The following is a 10804-nucleotide window of genomic DNA, read 5'->3' on the forward strand; positions in this document are numbered from 1 at the left end:
GAACACAATATCATTTCTTCAGGACCAAGTATCCAGATATACTTTGGACATGGAAATCTATATTTACTGAGCTCCTATAACAACTCTGACACTATTCTACAGGTTTTAAAACATTCTAATTTTCACAGAAACCTGGGGAAGTAGGGAATATGTTGGTAGAATTAGAAAACTGAGGCTTGGAGTTTAGAAAGCAGCCAAGTTCATATAGTAGTATATGGTGAAGATTTGGAATCCAAGTCTTTCTGCCATAAACTGCTGCCTTTTTTTTTTAAAGATTTTATTTATTTATTTATTTGACAGAGAGAGACAGCGAGAGCAGGAACACAAGCAGGGGGAGTGGGAGAGGGAGAAGCAGGCCTCCCACCGAGCAGGGAGCCCGATGCGGGACTCGATCCCAGGACCCTGGGATCATGACCTGAGCCGAAGGCAGACGCTTAACAACTGAGCCACCCAGGCGCCCTAAACTGCTGCCTTTAACCACCAAATTTCAACACAGCAGAAACAATCTAGCAGCACTCTCAGCCAGAGAGCAGAGGATTAGCAGCAAATGGCACCAGCAGCTTCTTACTGCTTTCTATTTACCAGTAGCAGTGGAATGGTGGTGCTAGTGGCAGGTCAAGAATGGAGGCAGTAAAGTAAAGGGACAATCCATGGTGTGGTTGTCCTCATGCCTACAATGACCTGAAGAAACAAGGAGGTCACTAGCAATCAGTGTTGAATTGGATGAAGGCCATTTCTCTTGAGAGAAAGGAGAGGAGTAAAATAAAAATTAACCAAATCAGCCTTCTTGACACTTTTCTTATCATATGCCATTTGTCTTAAGAATTAAACCCAGGGTGCCTGGGCGGCTCAGTTGTTTAAGTGTCTGCCTTCAGCTCTGGTCATGATCTCAGGGTCCTGGGATCGAGCCCCGTGTTGGGCTCCCTGCTCAGCGGGAAGCCTGCTTCTCCCTCTCCCACTCTCCCTGCTTGTGTTCCCTCTCTCACTGTCTCTCTCTCTGTCAAATAAGTAAATAAAATATTTAAAAATATTTTTTAGAAAAGCACTTTAGTCATGCTCTGTCTTCTTTTGACACTCTCAACTCAATCTGAGCTTTAATCTTCCCTTTCTAGAGTCTTGGGCCATGGATTCATACTTGACTTTTTATTGAACTTTCTGAAATCACAGTCTATGATGGGCTTTTGTGCACACCTTCCCCTTTCTTTGTGTTTTTTTTTGAGATTTTATTTTTAATCTCTACACCCAACATGGGGCTCAAACCCACAACCCCAAGATCAAGAGTTGTGAGTTCCACTGACTGAGCCAGCTAGGCACCCCAATCCCTCTCTTTGCTTTTATAAACACTATAGTACTCCACATCTTTCACAGTTATCATTACTTCTCTTAATTTAGTACAATGTACCCAAGCTGAGGATCTTTGAATCTGTGAATCAGTCCTACTGCCACTACTGTACTAAGGAACGTAACATTAAAGTCAAATACCTACTGGTTACACTTAGCTAGAACATTGTCCCAAATCTCTGTGTGGGCTCTCTTATCTGATTAGCAGGGTGAAGCTTTAAGAATTCCTTTTGCTCAGGGGCACCTGGGTGGCTCAGTGAAGTGTTTGACTTCAGCTCAGGTCATGATCTTGAGGTCCCAGGATCAAGCTCTGTGCTGGGCTCCACACTCATCTGCTTGAGGATTCTCTCTCTCCCTCTCTCCCCTTCTTTCTCTCGCATTCTATCAAATGAATGAATCTTAAAAAAAAAAAAAAGAATTCCTTTTGCTCGGATATGGAAAAGGCCATGCAGCTTAAGCCTATGCCTTTCTCTTGAACAACCCACCTTCCCACCCACCAAATCCTGGCCTTCTGACTTAATCTTCCATGGGTAGTACAGAAAAACCAACCCTGAGAATTAGAGCACTTTTCCTTAGCCCCATCCTGTCCTGCCAGACGATTCTAAAGTGGCTGATGTGTAGAGATGAGTTTAACGATGCACAAGGAAGAAATTCTAATAAAGGGGCTTTCTCTAAGAAAGAATGTGGCCTAAGTTCCTATTACTGATTAGAAAGCATGAGGAAAAAGAGAATCCAAAATGGACACACCATCACAAAGAGAGGGGTCCATCATTTGCAAAAACGACGTTACTAGAAATCATGCGATAACTTCTAGAGATTAATTCATATCGCTATTTTGACCGGTACTTGCCAATATAGAGGTAACAAGTTCTGTGATTTATGGAATGCCTTTCTCAACCTCAAGCGCATAAAGCCCTCTTTTTGAGAGTTAAAACTGCCAGCAATGTGAGTAAAGCACCTTCTGGTTGTTATGCAATGGAAGGAGAACTCTAGCCATTGTAAGTATAGTTGAAATGTGCCATCACTGCTCTATCTTGCTTTTTTTTTAATCTTACTTTTATTTTACCATGTAAGCATCATCCAAAACAGCCATCTATCAGTTCAAGAGGTCCATAGTATTCTCCCAGAAATGTCACCACCCACTTGCTTTTCATCATGTTTCTCCTTGTGTCTTTGGATTTAGACTGTGAGGTACAATATCTTGCAACTCTTAACCCCTATCAGATGAGTTTTTATCTTTTCTTTTCCCTTTAAATTTTTTTATTGTTATGTTAATCACCATACATTACATCATTAGTTTGTGATGTAGTGTTCCATGATTCATTGTTTGTGCATAACACCCAGTGCTCCACGCAGAACGTGCCCTCTTTAATACCCATCACCAGGCTAACCCAGCCCCCCAACCCCCTCCCCTCTAGAACCCTCAGTTTGTTTTTCAGAGTCCATTGTCTCTCATGGTTGGTCTCCCCCTCTGATGTCTCCCCCTCTGATTTCCCCCCCTTCATTCTTCCCCTCCTGCTATCTTCTTCTTCTTCTTTTTTTTTCTTAACATATATTGCATTATTTGTTTCAGAGTGTATATTCAACTAGCCGTTGTGACCAGTCTTTTACATTGTAGGGATATTTCCACAAGATGATTCAACAGTCTTACACAAGATGAGTTTTTTAGATAAAGTGCCTACATCTATTACAGTATTCTAATCATGAATTCCCCTCATATACCTCAGCAAAACCTAGGAGATAATATTAACTCCATATATGAAATCTTTAAGTTCACTTTGGTCATGACCCATTCTACATACAGTGGAAATTAATATCTGAAGCCATGAGAAAGTGTCTTCACATATTTACCTTGTGAGTTACTGGGTACCTTATTCCTTTTCCAGTCCTCTACAGCAAGTTTTTAAAAATTATTTTAAAGTCATAATTCTTCTTCAATAAATTTTTAAACAGAAGCCCAAAAGGCAAATGGATAAAAATTAAAGTTGTTCTGGGTAAGCAGCTGGAGGAGGTCTGAAGCCTCACCTATACAAATCCCCTCCCACTCCTTCTCTACCATCTGTTTGAGTCCCAGAGGTATTTCTTCATACTCAAAAAGCTTCCTGTGGCACAACTTGGCTTTATCTTTTTTCCTCCGTAGTACCTAATTTGTGGCATTTTTTCCCATGTTTTTCATTTCAGACCATAACACTCTCAATCTAATCAGTGGGACTGAATGTCTCCTGCCTCTTGGTGACTTAAATACCCATATGACTTGGCAGGTGTAAATATCCCTACAATGTAAAAGGGTAATTTATCTGGTCACAACGGCTGGTTGAATATACACTTTAGGATTATCCAAATCCATTTGCTGTGACTTTGTTTTAATCACGCATCCTTCTGCTCTTACAAAGTTTCCAAAGTAAAACAGAATCTTTGTTAAACAATTTCCATTTAAATTACTTGAAAAATTAATGAAACACTTCATTCCATCTGTAAAATATATTGTCCAATGGCCACTGTATGCTGAATCCTCAAGGATAAAAAGCTATGTTCTAGTATATCCACCCACACTGCTTCCACCATCAGGCATTGTGCATACTAAATGTAAGTTTCATTTTATTCCCAAGTCTGTTTTTTCAAATTTTACATGTTATTATAATTATCAGATTTAATTAAAATATTAGTTAAGTCAAATAAACAAAAGTTTAGTAAAGATGTGAGTTGTTCTTTGTATAAAAGTTAGACTCAGTAGTTAGGTGAAAGACAATGTCAACAAAATGAGAAAAGCCACAGATTGGAAAAATAATTTGCAAAGTACACAAAATATACAAAGATCTCAAACCTCAACAAGAACACAAACAACCCAATTACAAAATGGGCCAAACACAGATACCTCACCAAAGAAGACATACAGATGGCGAATAAACATATGAAAAGATGCTCCCCACTACATGTCATCAGGGAAGTGCAAATTAAGACAATGAGATACCACTAACACCTATTAGAATGGCAAAGATCTAATGCTGACAACACCAAATGCTGATGAGGATGTGGAGCATTTCATTGTTGGTAAGAATGAAAAATGGTATAGCCACTTTGGAAGTTAGTCTGGCAGTCTCTTACAAAACTTAACAGACTCTTACCATACAATACAGCAATCATGCTCCATGGTACTTACCCAAAAGAGCTGAAAACTTACGTTCACACCAAAACCTGCACATGGACGTGTACAGCAGCTTCATTCATAACTGCCAAAACTTGGAAGCAACCAAAGTGCTCTTCAGGAAATGAACAGATAAACTAACTGTGATACACCCAAAAAAGGGAATATTATTCACCACTAAAAAGAAATGAGCTTTTAAGACATGAAAAGACATTCAGGAACCTTAAGTGCATACCACTAAGTAAAAGAAGCCAATCTGAAAGGGCCATATACTTTATGATTCCAACAACACAACATTTTGGAAATGGCAAAGCTATAGAGACTAGAGAGGGGAGTGAAAATACTCTATAAGCTGCTATAATGATGGATACATATCATTATACATTTGTCTAAACTCATAGAATGCACAACACTAAGAGTGAACCATAATGTAAAATATGGACTTTGGGTGATTATAGATTTGGTACAATTGATGAATCTCCATGGAAACATGTTTCACTCTGGTGGGGAATACTGATAATGGGGAAGACTATGCATGTGTGGGAGAGGGGGACAGGTGGTACCTGGGAAATCTCTGTACTTTCCCCTCAATTTTTTAACAAATCCAAAGCAGCTTTAAAAATAGTCTTAATTCTAAACAAGTTAAAATGAATACTTCAAAAAGACTTTACAAATGCAAGTCACTGTAAAATTATATGGGCACAATATCTGTGAACCAATGAAGAGAACAGTAAAGATCTAGAAGGATTTTATACTCAGTTGCACTGTAGTGTCATCAAATTCATCACCCAGTTTAAAGAAATACAAACTGTAAACATTAAAGGAGGTACAGTTAATGCAAAGGAAAAAAAAACAGCCTGATGTTAAATACTGATCAGTAATGTACATTTTTTGTTTTAAATTAAAATGTTAGTATTTTTATATAAACATTTTTATTAATCCCTACAAGTGTCACTGAAAACTTAACTAGTCAAACCACACTTGAATCAATCACAGTCAAAGTGATGAAAAGATGAAGAGAATCTTGAAAACAGGAAGAGAGAAATGACACGACATATAAGAGAACAATAATGCAAATGATACCTGGATTCCCCCAAAGAAAAAAACAGAGGCCAGAAGACAGAGAACTAACATGTTTAAGGTGCTGAAAAAATTTTGAAACTTTTCACTCAAAATTCTACATCCACAAAAGTATCCTTCAAAAATGAAGGCAAAACAAAGACATTTTCATATTTAAAGAAAAAAAAAAGCTGAGAATATATGTCACGACCATACCTAGGAAAGTTCTTCACACTGAAGGGAAAGGACACCAAATGGTAACTCACATCTCCAGATTAATTAACAGCACTTGAATTAGTAAATATGTAGGTAAGTATAAAAATATATAATTTTCTTTTCCTAAATTTTTAATAATTTTGTGTTTACAACATGCATAGATGTAATATATATGAAAAGTATAGGACAAAAGACAAGGTTAAAATTGTGCAATTACAAATTTCTTATATTTTATGTGAAACAATGCAGTATTAATTCTATGTAGACCACCAAAATTAAAGATTCATGTTGCAATCTGTAGAGCAATCATTGGAAAATAGCAAAGAGGTAAAATTACAAAGTCAATAGGGAAATTAAAATGGAATACCAAAAACATTCAATTAACCTCCCCCAAAAAGGAAAAGAAATAAATGGGAAAAAGATAGGAGACAAATAGAAAACAAAAAAGCAAAATGGTAAACCTAAGTTAAAATAAATAATTACACAAAACTGACTATCTTAAAATACACATTAAATACAAATGGTTTAAACCTGCCGAGTAATAGTCAGAGGTGGACAAATTGTGCAAAAAAGCAAGATTTCACTATATGCTATCTAAAAGAAACCACTTTGAATATAAAGATATGGTTTAGTTAAAAGTAAAATGATAGAACAAGATATACTATGCAAACACTAATCAAAAGAAAGATGGAGTATCCACATCAATTATCAGACAAAGTAGGTTTGAGAACAAGGAATATTATCACCAGGAGTAAAACAAGGAGGTCACATAAAATAAAAGGGGCCGATTCTTTGGAAATACAGAGCAATCCTAAATATGTATGCCACCAATAACAGAGTTTCAAAGTACATCAGGAAAAACTGATACAACTGAAAGAAATAAATGCCTACAATTATATTTGGACATTTCAACACCAAACTCTCAATTGTTATGAACTAATTAGACAGAAAATCAGTAAAAATATGAAATACTGGGACAATACTGTCAATCAACTTGACTTAATTAACACTTACAGAATGCGCCACCCAAAAATAATAGAATAAATATTCTTTTCAAGAACACTTGGAATACTTACCAATATATACTATGTAATGGGCCAAAAAGTAAGTCTAAATAAATTTTAAATGATTGAACTGATACAAAGAATATTCTCTAACCACAATAAATTTTTTTACTGCTTTATTTATTTATTTATTGATGTAGGGTTCCATGATTCCCACAATTAATTTTTAATTAGAAATCAGTACAGGAAAGATATTGGCAGATCTCCAAATATCTGACAATTAAACAAACATCTCTAAATATGGTTCCATATGATTCCACGGATCAAGGATCGAGGGAAAATATTTAAAAATATTTTGAACTGGTGCTCGCTTCAGCAGCACATATACTGAAATTGGAACGATACAGAGAAGATTAGCATGGCCCCTGTGGAAGGATGACATGCAAATTCGTGAAGCGTTCCATATTTTTTGCTGCACATGGGCCGAATTTTTTAAAGACTTGAAGCAGAACCTTGTAATCTGTATAAATGATGAGTATAAAATCCCACCATAAAATGCTAAAAATATGCAGTTTCAAATAAAACCAAGAAACGCAGCATTAAAAAGAATATTTTGAACGGATATAACCAAATACATAAAACATCCAAATTTGGGGGATGCACTTAAAGCAGTACTTAGAAAGAAATATCATGCACTGAATGCTTATATTGGGGTGGGCGGAGGATCTCATATCAATGCTCTAAAATCTTACCTTAAAAAAACTGAAAAAAAGGAGCAAATTTAAGCCGAAGTAAGAAGATAGAATAAAGCAGAAATCAATCAATTACATAGAAAAAAGAAAACCAATAGACAAAAATCAATGAAACTAAAAGCTGTTTTTTTTTTTAATGTAAGAAAAAAATAGAAAACACACACACACACACACAAAATACCAATATCAGGAATAAGAGAGGGGACATCAATATAGACCCTACAGTCAATTAAAGGATAAAAAGATTTTCATGAACAGTTTCATACCCCACAATTTAGCAACTCCAAATTAACAAAGTTCTTGAAATGCAAAAGTACCAAAGCTTACCCAAGAAGCAATATATTATTTGAATATCATCCCTGTATCTATTAACAAGTTGAGTTGAACTTTCCCACAAAGAAAATTTTAGGCCCTGATGGCTTCACTAGTGAATTCCAACAAACAATTAAGAAAGAAAAAAAAGGGGTGCCTGGGTGGCTCCATCATTAAGTGTCTGCCTTCGGCTAAGGTCATGATCCCAGGGTTCTGGGACCAAGCTCCGCATCAGGCTCCCTGCTTGGCAGGAAGCCAGCTTCCCTCTCCCACTCCCCTGCTTGCATTCCCTCTCTTGCTGTCTCTCTCTCTGTCAAATAAATAAATAAAATCTTTAAAAAAAAAAAAAAAGAAAGAAAGAAAGAAAAAAAATACCATTTCTATTCACTCCCTTCTCAAAAATATAAGAGGTGGTAATGAGGTTAGTGTTACCCTGATACAAAACCAGCTGAAATATTACAAGGAAAGAAAGCTACATTTTAATATCCTTCATAAAAACAAACAAAAATTTTGTAACAAAGTATTATCAAAGACAATTCAGTCGAGACATAAAATGGATAATACATCAGGACCATGAAGAGCTTATCCCGTAAGTACAAAGTTGGATTACCATTTATAAATCAATTGATGGATTACCATTTATAAATCAATCGATGTCAGGGTGCCTGGCTGGCTCAGTTGGTAGAGCATGTGACTCTTGATCTCAGGATTGTGGGTTTGAGCCCCATATTGAGTGTAGAGATTACTGAAAAATAAAATTAAATAAATAAAAACCAGGGGTGCCTGGGTGGCTCAGTCGTCAAGTGTCTGCCTTCGGCTCAGGTCATGATCCCGGAGTCCTGGGATCGAGTCCCACATCGGGCTCCCTGCTCAGCAGCTTCTCCCTCTGCCCCCACCCCCTCATCCCCCCTCCCGTGCGCATGTGCTCTCTCTCTCAAATAAATAAAATCTTTAAATCTTTAAATAAATAAAAACCAATGTCAGCCAACATTAACTAAAAATAAGAAACATACCTCAATTAATGCAGAAAGTTTCTTGACAAAATTAAACACCCTTTCATAATAACACCACCAGAAAACTAGGAATAGAGGGGCATTTCCTTGATCTTATAAAGTTTATCCTCAAAAAAACTACAGCTACTCTTTTACCCTGTCTTCATAATAAGGTAAGGGTATCCATTCTTGTCATTTTTATTTAGTAGATGATCTTATATAGCAAGGAAAAAAAGATACAAAGATTGGAAAAGAAGAAATTAATCTCTATTTGTTATTTGTAGTTGCCATTATCATTTATATAGAAAATTATAAAGAATTTCCAAAACAATTACTAGAACTAATAAGTATAAGAATATGACATCAATATACAAAAATCAATTATATTTCTATATACTAAAAGGAAATACTTGAAAGTGAAATTTAAAAAGACAACTTCAGGGGCACCTGGGTGGCTCAGTCGTTAAGCATCTGCCTTCAGCTCAGGTCATGATCTCAGGGTCCTGGGATCGAGCCCCACATCGGGTTCCCTGCTCAGCTGGGAGCCTGCTTCTCCCTCTCCCACTCCCCCTGCTTGTGTTCCCTCTCTCACTGTGTCTCTCTCTGTCAAATAAATAAAGTCTTAAAAAAAAAAAAGACAACTCCATTTACAGTAGCATCAAAATGACACAATGAAGAGAAAGACATAATATCACTTTTGTGGTATTTTTGCCAAAAATATATAACTTGAATCTAATCATGAAGAAACTTGAGAAAAAATCATTGAGAGACAATCTAAAAAATAACTGCCATATACTCTTCAATAATGTCAAGATCAAAGAAGAAAAGAGAGGCTGAGGAACTATTCCAGATTAAAAGAGATCAAATCCCATCAGGGAAATGCAAATCAAGACCACAGTGAGATATTACAAGGGTCGGTGAGGATGTGGAGATAAAGGAACCCTCGTGCACTGTTGGTGGGAATGTAAATTGGTGCAGCCACTATGGAAAACAGTATGGAGGCTCCTCAAAAAATTAAAAGCATAACTACCATGCAATCCACCAAATCCACTTCTAGGTATTTATCCAAAGAAAACTAAAATACTAATTCAAAAAGATATCTGCACACTCATGTGCACTGCAGCATTATTTACAATAGCCTAGACATGAAAATAACCTAAGTGGCCATCAGCGGATGAATAGATAAAATGTGGTGTGTATATATATATATACACAATGGAATACTATCCAGCCATTAAAAAAGAATGCTATCTGGCCATTTGTGACAACATGGATGGACCTAGAGGGCAACATGCTAAGTGAAGTTAGTCAGACGGAGAAAGACAAATACTATATGATCTCACTTATATGTGGACTCCAACTGAGCTCATAGATAGAACAGACTGGTGGTTGCCGAGGCAAGGAATGGGTAAAATGGGCAAAGGGAATCAAAAGACACAAACTTCCAGTTATAAAATAAGTAAGCCATGTAGATGTACAGCATGGTGACTAGTTAATAATAGTGTATTGCGTATTTGGAAATCACTGGGAGTAGATCTCAAAAGTTCTCATCACACGAAAAACAAATTCTAAAACTATGTGTGATATGTAATGTTAAACAGACTTACTGAGTTGATCATTTCATAATATACACAGTTACCAAATCATGTTGTATATGTGAAATTAATATGTTGTATAATGACTGTACCTCAATTAAAAAATAATAAAGGAGATTTAATTCACATGGCAGCTAAGTGCAATGCATGATCCTGAACTATATCCTATACCGGGCAAAACATTAGCTATATAGGACATTATTAAAATAATTGGCTAACAAACTGTGGAAAGAGCCAAGATGTCCATCGACAGATGAATGGATAAAGAAGATGTGGTATATATACACAATGGAATATTATGCAGCCATCAAAAGGAATGAGATCTTGCCATTTGCAACGACGTGGATGGAACTGGAGGGTGTTATGCTGAGTGAAATAAGTCAATCAG

The 10804-nt window shown here is 36.4% G+C and overlaps 1 non-coding gene across 1 annotated transcript; it reads left to right on the forward strand.

The window, feature by feature from the left end:
• Positions 1–7128: 7128 nt before the first annotated feature.
• On the forward strand, positions 7129–7235 carry LOC112815555 (U6 spliceosomal RNA). The gene has a single exon (XR_003206015.1). It is a non-coding gene; the product is annotated as a U6 spliceosomal RNA (small nuclear RNA).
• The last annotated feature ends 3569 nt before the right edge of the window (positions 7236–10804 follow it).

This window comes from Callorhinus ursinus, unplaced genomic scaffold (genome assembly GCF_003265705.2).
Source record: "Callorhinus ursinus isolate GAN/ISIS: 27379988/994484 unplaced genomic scaffold, GSC_fseal_2.0 scaffold64, whole genome shotgun sequence".
In the NCBI taxonomy this organism is placed as follows: Eukaryota; Metazoa; Chordata; class Mammalia; order Carnivora; family Otariidae; genus Callorhinus; species Callorhinus ursinus.